The sequence below is a fragment of the Petaurus breviceps genome, unplaced genomic scaffold (assembly GCF_028583685.1).
Source record: "Petaurus breviceps papuanus isolate PSGF00001 unplaced genomic scaffold, PetGlider_PUasm1.0 90750, whole genome shotgun sequence".
NCBI lineage: Eukaryota > Metazoa > Chordata > Mammalia > Diprotodontia > Petauridae > Petaurus > Petaurus breviceps.
The window spans coordinates 2,112,073-2,125,953 of NW_027187335.1; the positions used below are offsets into that span (position 1 = coordinate 2,112,073).

The 13,881-nt window shown below is 39.4% G+C and overlaps 1 pseudogene; it reads right to left on the reverse strand.

Annotated features, from left to right (window-relative positions):
- Window positions 1–1,445: 1,445 nt before the first annotated feature.
- On the reverse strand, window positions 1,446–5,105 carry LOC138145812 (cAMP-dependent protein kinase type I-beta regulatory subunit pseudogene; annotated as a pseudogene).
- Between the last annotated feature and the right edge of the window lie 8,776 nt (window positions 5,106–13,881).

Sequence of the window (13,881 nt, forward strand, 5' to 3'; positions counted from 1 at the left end):
TTTTTTTGGGGGAAGGAGGAGAAATAGACTGAGGATTTCATCATAGTGGAGCTTCTGTTGTGGAAACTCCTCCACTGATGCTAATTACTCATTTTTAATAAGAGGTGACTACTTTGGGAGCCTGGATTCCTGGTTGAATTTTGGTTCCCATAATCACAAGTCTTAGGTGTCTTCAGAAGAATGGGGCTAGATTCTTTGCTAAGGATTCCAGATGTAGTTTCCAACTGGTCTGGTGATTTCTATTAGGGAGCTGAATCTTTGGGACCTAAGTTTAGCAGAACTGAGATGGAATGGGTGATGCCAAGGGAAAAGGGTAAATCTCATGTATTGTTCTTTAATTTGTAACATCTGTCTTATCAATTAAACTGTAAGTTTCTTGAGAGCCAGACAAAGCAGTCTCAGCTACAGAATGTAATGCTATCTAAATAAAAGCATTATAACCAGATTCAAGGATACTCTCCATAAAAGTGATCAAGGATGATATCTTGGTAGGATGAAAAAGAGAAAAACAAAAGCATTCCTTATTATTTTTCCCCCTCTTAATGCTGGGAAGGACCACTGGACTCTGGCACAATTGCCTCTGCAATATTGTCCATGAGACAAAAATGCTCATCCCTTTAAGCCTTGATTTGTAAACTGGAGTTAGACTTCAGATCACCAGCTTAAATGACAAAAGGAATGATCCAGGGTTCTGGAATGCCATTCCTTTTCTCATTGCCTCTTGTATGAAAAATCTGTGAGTATCTTCTCTCATTTTCACACAGGAGACATACCTGCTCTTGATCAATTCAGCTAAAAGATAAAGCTGTTCTTTCTTTGTCAGCCTGGTACAGTGGGAAGAATGATGGACCAGCCATTTAAAAGACTGGGTTTAAATCAAGACTGCCATTTCCTAGGTGTGTGGTCTTGGATGAGGTATTTACTCTTACTGATTCTCAGTTGTTTTTTTTTTTAAGCAATCAGGGTTAAGTAACTTGCTCAAGGTTACACGGCCAGTTATTTCTGGGTGTGGTGCTGAGTGTCTGAGCCCGGGATTCGATCTCCAAGTCGTCCCAACACTGGAGCCAGTGCTCTTACTCGCTGAGCCACCTGGCCGCCCCGATCCTCAGTTTTTTCACCTGCAAAATGGGACAATAATATTTGCATTTCCTACCTCATGGGATTGTTTTAAAGATCAAATAGAATAAAGTAAATCTACATAAATGTAAAGCTATTATTTGAGTTTGCATTTTAAAAAAACAGACAATGCAAAGGTGAGCATTTTATTCCCAGGTATGAGTCCCAGATCTTAGAATCCATCCAAGGTGTCAAAAAGTCAGACTCATTCAAATTGTCTTCCCTGACCTCAAAATGAGCAGTTCTCTCTAGTGCATCAGACAGAAACATAAGAAGTCACAAAAACCTCACAACTTGGTAAAGCTATGAAACCCTGTTAAGGCATAAGGTTAACAACATAAAAGGAGGGAAATATTGGAAGGAGTTAGGGAGAAGGAAGGGCTCCCATAAACAGTACAGGAAATGAAATTGTTGTGTCTTTGGATATTTCTCTTCAGGATTTCTAAGTAGGGGCTAAGGACTTGCAGGAAGCAAAGATGATTAAGCTTCCCATACTTCATTGGGCCAACAAAATGGCAGCCCAAGGCCAATCAAGTGCTGTCTCTCCAAAGTAATCTGATGTTCTAAACCTTCCAATCTCTACATACTCCTCAGTATCATACCTGAACTGAAGAACAGAGGCTGCACCCTCTGTTATGATGGAAAAGTCATCTCTTGGCTGCCTCTGAACCACAACTGGACAGGCTCTAACATGTGAGCCACTATCAGTAATTCCCACTTATTCCATGATTCCAAGATGAAGACCTTAATCAGGAATTCCTCATACACCTTCCTTTTTCTCATAGTATTGTCCATCAAAATGCACCTGTAGTCATCCCTATCAACATCTCAAAGTCTGAGGTTTGTCTTGGCTTTAATGATGATAGCTCTTAGTGTGCCATATATCTATTGATATATTTGTATGAAAATTTTCCATCTGCTGATAAATTTGCTTTCTGGTTGTCAGAAATTTAAAATCTAAGTAACGTTTGTTTCTTTACCTTAGTTGTTGCCAAACCTTGAGCTCAAATTTATTGGTCAAGTAATATAAACTGTTAAATTCTGATACATATCCCAGCAGTCATTTCTTCTCCTTGCTTTAGGTAGGACTCAAGTTTCTCTCATGCTGGTTTTGACACTCAGGGATAAGGTCCAGACCTATGATTTCATTGATATAATGAACTTCTTGGCGAGTAAACTCCTTCCTTCAGCACTACCACCACCCCTTTTTTTTTTAAAAAAGAAGTTGTAATCTTTTTATTATTTTTAGTTTTCAACATTCACTTACATAAGATTTTGAGCTCCAGATTTTCTCTCCATTTCTCCCCTTCCCCTACCCCAAAACAGCACACATTCTGATTACTCCTTCCCTTAATCTGCCTTCTCTTCTATCACCACCCCTCCCCTTCTCTTATCTCCTTTCCTTCTATTTTCCTGTAGGGCAAGATAGATTTCTATAATCCATTGCCTATATATCTTATTTCCCAGTTGCATGTAAAAGCAATTTTTAACATTCATTTTTAAAATTTTGAGTTCCAAATTCTCTCCCTTTCTCCCTCCCCACCCACCCTCTTTGAGAAGGCAAGCAATTCTATATAGGTTATACATGTGTAGTCATGCAAAACACTTCCATAATCGTCATGTTTCAGCACCCTTTTTTAGAGTCTTAGTTGTCTAGAAGCGGTAGGCAAGCTCTGACCCAAGGGCCAAATCTGGCCCACTGCATGTTTTTGTATAGTCCTTGAGCTTATGAATGTATTCTTAGCCTTTGGACCATACAAAAACAGGGGGCACCATTCTTCCCTTGAAGGCCTCTAGATCTTCTCTTTCTTCACTAATCCCATTACTATAGTAACAGAAATTGAATTCCTGTAGGCTTTAGGACTTGTCAGTTATTTTCATCCTAACAAGAATTTATTAAACACCTATTGTATGCTAACCAGTTGGCCAAGTTCCAGGTCACAAAGATAAAAATAAGGATACTACCTACCCTAAAGAAGATAAATTCAATGAAAGTTTTCATTCCAATTTTACAGATGAGGGATTGGAAAAGAAACAAATATTGAAACAGAAATAAAAAGACTTCTTCATGATCACAGAGCTAACAAGTCACTGAATCATAGATCTAAAGCTATAAGGGACCATAGAGATGATCTAATCCAGCCTCCTTAGTTTCTTGCTAGCAGCTAGGTAGCCCAACAGCTGGAACTCTGGGACTAGAGCCTTAGGAAGACTTGAGTTCAAATCTAGCCTCAGACACTTATCTAGCTGTGTGGTCCCAGGAAAGTTACCTAACCTTTGTTTGCCTCAGTTTCTTCTTCTGTAAAATTAGGATAATAATGGCACTTAACTCCCAGGGTTCTTCTGAGAATTAAATAAATTAATAATTGTAAAGTGCTCAGGACAATGCCTGGCACAGAGTAAGCCCTATATAGATGTTAGTTGTTGTTGTTGTTATTGTTCTTCTAGATAAAGACATCTTTCCAATCTTCTTACATCTTACTCCCTAACATCTCCTTTTCAATCCAGAGACAATGGCCTCCTGACTGTTCCATTAAAAAGACACCCTAGGGGTGGCCAGGTGGCACAGTGAATAGAGCACCTTGCCCTGGAGTCAGGAGGACCTGAGTTCAAATGTGACCTCAGACCTTAACACAAAACTAACCATGGGACCTTGGGCAAGTCACTTAACCCCAATTGCCCTGCCTTCCCACCTCCAAAAAAGAAAAAAAAAAAGACACCCTATCTCTCAGCTCTGGGTATTTTCTCATGCTTGGAATTCTCTCACTCCCAAGCTCTGACTATTGACTTCTCTGGCTTCCTTTAAGCCTAACCTAAAATCTCATCTTCTACAAGAAGGCTTCCCTAACCTCACTTAATACCAATGCTTTCCTTCTTTTAGTTATTTCCTATTTATCTTGTATATATCTTGCTTTGTATATATTTGCACTTTGTCTCCCTCATTGGACTGTAAGCTCCTTGAAGGCAGGGATTGTCTAGTGGCTCTTTTTGTATACCCAGTACTTGGCATAGTGCCTGCCAGATAGTAGGTGCTTAATAAATTATTGTAAACTATAGGCCCATAGACATGAACTGACTTGCCCAGGGTGACCCAGCTACTAAGGGTAGAGCCAGGATATAAAGTGAGGTGCTCCAAATATAAGTTCAGTGTTTCCTCCACTCAACCATGTTGCTAATATCAGAGCTCAGATTCTAACCTCTATCCCTAATCTGATACTCTTTTCACTACCCTCTCTAACATTCTTTCTATGCTGCCTTCCATGATGATAGAATTTCACTAATTTAGATAAATTATGATCTAATTATTTAGATGATTATAAATTATAAAATTTTGTTAAATATTCAATTTAATAAACATTTTTTTATTTTTTATTTTTATTTATTTATTTTAAGCAATCGGGGTTAAGTAACTTGCTCAAGGCTACACGGCCAGTTATTATTTCTGGGTGTGGTGCTGAGTATCTGAGCCCGGATTTGATCCAGGTCATCCCGACACTGGAGCCGGTGCTCTTACTCGCTGAGCCACCTGGCCGCGCCTATTAACAAACATTTTTTAAGCACCTACTAAGTACCAGGCACTATGGTAAGTGTTAGGGATACAAGAAGAAGCACAAGACAGTGCCTGCCCTCAAGGAACTTACAGTCTAACGGGGGACAACATGCAAGCAAATATGTGTAAAGTAAACTATATACGTGATCAAAAGGAAACAATTAACAGAGAGAAGGCATTGGAACGAAGACGGGATGAAATGCAGCTTTATGACTCTCAAACATATATTAGCTAGCACTAACTACTAATACAGTGAATCATTAATCCAGTGGGCAGAACCAAGAGAACAATTTGTACAATAATAACTTTATAAAGATAAACAATTTGAAAAGACAACAATTCTGATCACCATAATTTCAGAGGATCAGTGATGGAGAATGTTTCCTACCAACTGACAGAGAGGTGATAGACGGGGTGCAGAAAGGCGTTTTTTGGACATGGCCAGTTGAGGATTTTTTTTTCTTAACTATGCATATTTGTTACAAAGGTTTTGATTTTTTCTTTTCATGGGGAAATGGTTGGGAGAGAGAAAATAGAGTTTTGTTCATTGAAAAAATTTTAATTTACTTATTAAAAAAAATAGTGGAATAGTTCAATAGTTCAAGAGTCAATCAATTCAAATAAGTCCAGGCATAAGTCAGACTCAGCGAGGAATAATATAGCATCTGATCATGTTCATAGAATGCACAGAGCTGGATAAGGGACAGATGTGAGATGTGAGAAATTTGCCACATGGAACTGGAAGAGCATGGGTGTAGGCAACTGCCACAACAAACAAGAACCAGGACTCCCGGAATGATGCTTCGTGGGCCAGTTGGACATGATAGCTGTCAAATAAATACTGTTTTGCTGAACTCCCCCAACCTCCAACTACAAGGTTCTGTATTCTTCCTCCCCTTGATTTCCCTCATAGAAACCTGAATACCTTTTCCTTGGGAACAGAGAAATATCTGTTTGCTTTTCTTTGTTTTTATATTCACTATGTCTTTACAAGTCATGTTAGCCCCAGGCATTTGTTGGTCTGGGTATACCTAGTGTGATTGTAGTTACAAGGAGGTAATGGGGTGGTGGATTCCCAGAGACAGAGGAAAAGAGACAACTTTAACACTGAGGTCTTTTGCCACAGTATTGTCTCTGGCTGGGAATTCAGAGATAAAAATAGAAAGAATTATAGATGTTTGTTACAACTTCCCAGAGCAGAGAGAGAATATTTATATGGGGAAACTCATCCAGTCAATAGTAAAATGAGGAGTAATTAGGGAATGATTGAACAACCCCAGTTACCACACCAGCACATTATACACATATAAGTAGATATACTATATATGAAAAGTACATAGTTGTTTTTTTTTTTCTAAGGGAGAGGTATTAATAAAAGCTCCGGGGGCAGCTAGGTGGCGTACGTAGTGAATAGAGCACCAGCCCTGGAGTCAGGAGGACCTGAGTTCAAATTTGGCCTCAAACACAACACTAACTAGCCTTGTGACCTTGGGCAAGTCACTTAACCCCAATTGCCCTGCCTTCCCCCCTCCAAAAAAAAAAAAAGCAAAATAAATAAATAAATAAAATAATAAAAGCTCTAGTAATAGGAAGTCTACATGGAAGTGGTGGCATGTGACATGATCCTTTATCTTTTCTGATGCTTCCCAGATTAGGGCACTACAGTTATCATCACCCTTGGGGCATACTCAGTCTGAGAACTGCCATGGTCATTTATAACCATTGCAGCTTCCTCTTTCAGGGTATTACTGTGGCTTTCCATTCCCCATGAGGCTTCCTTAATCAGGGTGCTGCTGATTCCATACTTACTGTAGGTGACCTACATGTTACATGACCTACTAGACATGTTACCATAGTCACTCTCATAATTCCGAATTCTAGGGTAATCCAGGGAGCACTTTGGATATTGCCTCATTAATAACTAATTACATCTAATTAATCAATTAAGATCTGATTTCCTCCCACTTCAGCTTATTAAATATTATTTACTTCATAGCAGATAGGGACTAGACCTGTGATTTCATTAAGCTTAGCAAACTCTTAGAGAGGAAACTCCCTCTCTTGATACTGGTCAGTACATTCTTTTCAACTTCATGTTCTTGAATGTTTCCTAGAGCACTGAGAACTTGGTGACCAGCTCAGGGACACACAATTATTATGTGTCATAATGGAACCTAGAAAGCAGGTCTATTTGATTTTGAAATCAGCTCTCCATCCAGTACATTATTGCCTCTCCTATTTCTTTAATAAACTTGAAAAACCTCCTTTCCCATATATTATTGTTCATACTTCTATATCAAAACCCTTAATATAGGATTAAGTAAATGTTAAGGATATTACATTATTAACAAGGCAAAACCACAAAGATAGACAACTATTTACAATAACTTACAATTATTTTTGCAATGTTTCAACTATAAAAAAGATCATAGCCAGTCACCTCAAATAGTCACTGTAACTGCAGATAAAGCCTTGTCATTTCTGAAAATACAGTCCAAACATCTCATCCACTCAGAATACCAATTAAAATAGCTTCTCAAGTATTCTCATCCTTTTTACAAGGTAAAGGTTAACACAACTCCATCAGGAAAGAAATTCTCTTCATCTCCTTTCTCCTTGCCTTCTCCAGTTTCTTTTAAGCCATTGCTCCTAAGAGACTCCTTGTTAAATTCTCTTTATAATGTTTCTTCACACTGTCTAGAGGAAATGAAGTGATGCAAAGGATAGCATGCTGGACCTAGGGTCAGGAAGACCTGAGTTCAAATATGACCTTAGACCTCAAACACTTAACTAGCTGTGTGGCCATGGGCAAGTCACTTAACCTCTGTTTGACTTAGTTTCCTTAATTGTAAAAATGGAAACAATAATAGCACCTACCTCAGAGTTGCTGTGAAGATGAAATGTTGTAGAAGGGCATAGCACAGGGCCTAACACTTAAATGCTTATTTTCTTTCCTTTATCATATGTTATTCTCTCAAGAAAGTTGTTATTCCTATTTTTTCTCTTATCTTCTCTACAATTTCTTTTCAACCATCTCTATTAACTGTCTTCTCAGTCTCTCAAAAGCCATCAGCCCATCTGCCAAATCCTCAATATTCCATCTAGTCCTTCAAGTCACAGTAACTAACAATAACCTACAAAGAAGAGGTTGTTGGAACCAGTGTTACATATATCTCTTTAAAAGAAAACCTGTTGCACTATCAAACATTTTATATCCACTTGACTATTTACATAAACTTTAAAGAGTCAAGAGATGCAGCATGATGTAGTCAGTGTGTAGAGAGAGATCCTTGTAGTCAGAAAGACCTGAATTCAAGTTCCTCTTTGACACCTACTGGCTATGTGACCTGGGCAAATCACTTAACCTCTCTGTGCTCCTAGTCAACTCTATGACTATGAGTTTCAGAACTGTTGCCAATTTGCCTTAGTAGGAGTCCCCTACAACAAAAAAATCCATTGGGACCAAAAAGGTAAAAAAGCGTCTTGTAGATATTGAAATTTTTACTTCCATGGTTTGGACTACCATCGGAGCCTTTGTTTAAATTATTCAAATATTTTATGTAGCACTGACACAATTTTTAATGATTTCTCTTGCATTTAATTCTGGAATACTCATTTTAGTAAGTCCCATCTCTGAGGCCTACTGGTTATATGACCCCCACAAATCACTACCTCTCAGTGCCCCAGGCAACTCTATAAAACCCCTGCACCACTAGAGAGACTTTCCTCACCTGAAGTTCTTTACATCAATGAAGTCATAAATCAAAACTAAAAACCATTTTTAGCACTTACACTAAAGTTAGGGCAGTAATGCACTTGAACTTAAATTGAGGTAAGCAGACATCCATCATTCCCCTTTATTTCTGCCACTAACAGCTGCAAGCATCTATTAAGTGTAGGATCTTCTGTTTATGGGAGACAGTTTCCATATCTCTAAAGTGAGAGGAATGGAGTAGATGATTTTCTTCAGCAGTCTATGATTTATGAGCCCATATCCTCAACTGACTTTCAAAGGTTTGGGCATTTCTGAGAAACCTTTAACCCTGTAACCAATAGGAAGACATTATCCAAATGAATTCACTTAAAAAACAATTAAATACATGGGAACCAAAGATATGATTTACTGTCCTTCTAAACAGAGATGCCAGGATCAATATACAAACCTCAAATTGTAATATAATATACTAGATCCTGAGTCACAGAGGAACCTCTCCTGGAGCCCAGGATTGTACTTTACTATCAAGGAGGAGACTGTACCAGCAGAATGGGGTCAGATGAGGGGAAATTTCTCTAGAGTGATATTTATGGGTGGAACACTAGAGAGAGAAGCACAATGGGACACCACTGGTATGTAGAATCAAGGATCTAGGTCTGGAAAAAAGAAACCTGTGATGTATAATCTGTATCAAATTGCTTACCATCTCAGAGAGGAGAGATGGGGCGGGAAGAAGGGAGATAATTTAGAACTCGAATTTTTTTTTTTTTTTTTGCCTTTTGGAGGGCAATTGGGGTTAAGTAACTTGCCCAAGGTTACATGGCTAGTGTTTTTGAGTGGGTGTTAAGTGTCTGAGGCTGGAACTGAACTCAGGTCCTCCTGATTCCGGGGCCAGCTCTCTACTCACTGCACCACCTAGCTGCCTGTAGAATTCAATTTTTAAAAAAAGTTAACATTGTTCTTACAAGTAATTGAGGAAAATAAAATATTATAAAAACACAAAAGAAATCTATGAGAAATGGGCAGAACAGAGTGAGTTGAGGGAAGTGAAGAAATGAGAAAAAGACCATGAAAAGATCACAAATTTAGAACTGGAAGGGGCATTAGAAATCACTTAGTCTAACTGCCTCATTTTTTTCGATGAGAAAAACCAAGGTCCAGAGAAATTCCATCAATCAATCAGCCAATCAAGAATCATTTTATTTTATTTTATTTTTGCCTTTTGGAGGGCAATTGGGGTTAAGCAACTTGCCCAAGGTCACAGGGCTAGTTTTTGTGTTAAGTGTCTGAGGCTGGATTTGAACTTAGGTCCTCCTGACTCCAGGGCCGGTGCTCTATTCACTGCCTCCACCTAGCGTCCCCAAGAATCATTTATTAAGAATCTACTGTGTGTTGGGTACTGTGCTAGACACTGGGGTTCTTACAAACAGAGGTGTCCTAGAGCCAGCTCTAACTAGTTTGTGAGAGCTGACTACTCAGTTTTCAGTGTGAGCATTTATACCTCAGAAATCAGCTAAAGTTACAAACCAAGGCTTGATTTATTGTTTTGTTGATTGTCTAGACCCAAGGAAGTGATGGAGAAAATGTTAATAATGCAGTTTAAACTTTAAAGTGTGTGTTGTGTGTGTGTGTGTGTGTGTGTGTGTGTGTGTGTTTTGGGTGGGGGGAGGGGAGAGGGAGACCTGGTTCTTAAACATTTACCACTAGGCGCTGGTGGTGCAGTGAGTAAAGCGCCGGCCTGGGACTGAATTCAGTTCTGGCCTCAGACACTTACCACCCACACAAAAACACTAGCCGTGTAACCTTGGGCAAGTTAATTAACCCCAATTGCCTTCCAAAAAGCAAAAAAAAAAAAAAACCAAAACCATTTACTGCACACTTCTGAGTACCAGTATAAAAAAATGAGTAATCCCTACTTGCAAGGAGCTTACATTCTAATTGCTCTTGTAGTTGTTTGTCCTTTGTACTCAAAGAGGACCATGATGTCAGGAAGGTGATGCCATGACTTGCAAGTGAATTGGGTTTAAGTGAGGAAGGGTGGTGCAAAATCACCAGTCTCATTTTCTCTTCCAGAGTCATCTGGGTCCAGTGACAAGATATAGATCAGGATGGCTGGAGATGGCCCCAGGGTCAGTGAGAGACCTAGACCTTTTTTAAGACAAGACATTCTAATAGAGAAAGAACAACATATATAATTATATACAAGATAAAAAATAAAGAAAATAAATGCAAAGCAGCTAAATTTTGAAATGTAGTTTTAGGAGGGAGGGAACTAATAGTTGAGAGGATCACAAAGGCTTCATACATAAGATGTTGCTTGAACTCTACTTTGAAGGAAGAGAGGAGGGCAGCTAGGTGGTGCAGTGAATAGAGCACCAGCCCTAGAGTCTGGAGGACCTGAGTTCAAATCCAGCCTCAGACACTTGACACACTTACTAGCTGTGTGACTTTGGGCAAGTCACTTAACACCAATTGCCCTGCAAAAAGGAAAAAAAAAAAGAATGAAGGGAGGAAGGTGAGGAGGTTCATTGTAGGCCTAGCAGAAAGCCAGGGCAAAGGCAAAGAAGGACCTAGGCAATGGAATTGTCATGGTGAGGAGTAGTGAGAAAGCCAGTTTAGCTGGATTGTAGTATACAGGAGGGGGAGTAATGTCTAATGATGCTAGAAAGATAGATTGGGGCCAGATTTTGTTGGTCTTTAAAAAACTAAAACAGAGTTTAAATTTTATCCTAGAGTTTATTGAGTGGGGGAGTGAGATGATCAGGTCTGCTCTTAAAGAAAATCCCTTTGGCAGCTGAATGGAAGACAGACTGGAGTAGGGAACAGATTTGAGGAAGGGAGGTCAATTTGAAGGCTATTGAAATAGTTCAGGTGAGAGGTGATGAAAGCCTCAACTAAAACAGAAGTAGTGTGAGTAAAAAGAAGGTTCAGGTGCAGGAGATATTGCTGAAGTAGACATAGCAATATTGAGTAGCTGATCAGATCTAGGGGGTGGAGGGAGATGAGGAGTTGACTATATTGCTGAGCTTACAAACCTGGGAGATTATCTTCTCTAGTTATGTTGAAGCTGGTTGTTCTTATATTCTATGATATTTATGTGGCCTAATACCTGCTAGAATTGTGCTCAATATCTTCTGTACCTCTACAAAGACCCTCACTGGGCCATGCCACACTGGTTTTATCCTTATTTGCTTGATTTCAAACTAACCCAGAAAGACCTGGGTTCAAATCCTGCTTCAGACTCTCATTAGCTATAAGATAAGTCACTTAACTTCTATGCTCCACTTTCCTCATGTGTAAAATGAGGGGGTTGGACTGGGTGACCTCTAAGGTCCCTTCCAGTTTTAACTCTCTGATCCTATGAACTCAGCAGTAGAACCTTCCCTGTTTCATTTTCATCCAATTTCATGTTTTCATGAAAGTGAAAATGTTGGTTTTAAAACATACCTTGCTTTCTTTCTTCCCTTCAATAAGATAAAAGGGATTTGGGTTATAAATAGATTGGATATTGCTCCTTTTGAAATTACTGATTGATGTTTTTTTTACTGTCCTTGTCCTTTTGATTTCCTGTGTATAAGGAAGGAAATACTGAGTGACTGTTGGGGGTACTGCTGTACGCTGGATGACAGAATTATGACTTCTGGAACTAACACAGTACAGGCCTGGTAGAGAGCTCCTGATGCTCCAGGGAGGTTGTTGACAATATCTAATGTGCTAATTTTGGCGGGGAGGGGGGAGGGGAAGGGTGATATTTCCAGAAGTGACCTTAAAAATTGTTTGAGAATAATATTTATAGAAGCTCTTTTTATAGTGGCAAAGAACTGGAAATCAAGGGGATGCCCATCAATTGGGGAATGGCTATGAATGTAATGGAATACTATTGTGCTATATAAGAAATGAGGAGCAGACGGACTTCATAACCTGGAGAGACTGATGCTGAGTGAGGGGACCATGAGATGATGGAGAAACTGATGCTGAGTGAGGGGAGCAGAACCAGGAGAATTTTGAACATAATTATAGACACATCATATCTGTGATGACAGACTTTGATAGACTGGGCTCCCCTCAGTAATGTGAGGTTATAAGACAACTCCAAAGGATTCATGATGGAAAAAGCTATCCAGGGGTGGCTAGGTGGTGCAGTGAATAGAGCGATGGCTGTGGAGTCAGGAGTACCCGAGTTCAAATCCGACCTCAGACACTTAACACTTACTAGCCATGTGACCTTGGGCAAGTCAATTAAACCCAATTGCCCTCCAAAAAAAAAAAAGAAAAAAGAAAAATCTATCCACATCCAGAGAAAGAACTTTGGAGTCTGAATGCAAGTTGAAGCAAGCTACTTAGTCTCTCTTTTGTTTTGTTTCTTCTTCCTCATTATTCATTCCGTTGGTTATAATTCTTTACAACTTGACTACTGTTCAATGTGAAGGTATGTGTAGAACCTATATCAGATTGCATGCTGACATTTGAGGGGGGATAGAAAATTAGGAACTCAAAACTTGTGGAACTGAATGTTGTAAACTAATAGTAAATATATTTTTTAAATTGTTTGACAAGGTCTGTCTGGATTTTTTCAGGGGTTCAGGGAAGATTCACTTTGTAAGAATGATAAATCAAATTAGCACTATGAATAAATAAATTAAAATTTCCTCGTTTCTAAGGGTCCAGGCTCTCTGGTGCAATAATTATAGCAGGCAGACTTTAGAGAGGGGCAGCTAGGTGGTAAAGTGGTTAGAGTGCCAGATCCCAGTTAAGGAAGACTCATCTTCCTGACTTCAAATCCCACCTCAGATACTTACTGATGGGGTGCTTGGGATCTATATTTGTAACATCAATTTGTAATACCTCTTTGTAACATCAGTCTGTAAAACCAGTTTGTAAAATCACACTACCCCCCCCCCCCAGCTTCAGAGCATTAACTCTGCCCAGCAACAACTCATGAATTGTTCTGATTAGGTAAGTATTATTTCCCCCTTGTATAGTGTCCTGCTGTCCCCATGAATCCTTCAGTACCCTATCTCTGGGTTGACTCCTTAGCCTTGGTTCCCAGACATCAATCTTGTCAAACATGACATTGATGGGTGGAAGACTGGGCACTTCTCCATCAGCCCTTGACCACTAGCCTACTTAGTGACGTTTCAAGCCTAAAACCACACCTCCAGATAGCCCCCCCTTGGGCTTTTTCCCAGTGAATCATGGGCAATATGCCTGTGCAGTTACATTAAAAATGCATGTTCCTTTAAACACTGGCCCCACCTTAACTCCTCCCTAATCCCACCCTTAATCACCTAGTTAGCATAATTGGCACGGTTCTACTATGGATTACCCTATAAAAATCTTAATTCTACCCCTTTAAGATTGCAGGTCCCCTAAAAGGACTCTTGCCCTCTGTACACCCTAACAATAAACTTGCAGGTCCCCCTAAAGGACCCTTGCCTGCTGTAAAGCGTAAAATAAACTTTTACAACTCTGACTCCAAGTTGGCTTGGGCTGAATTCTT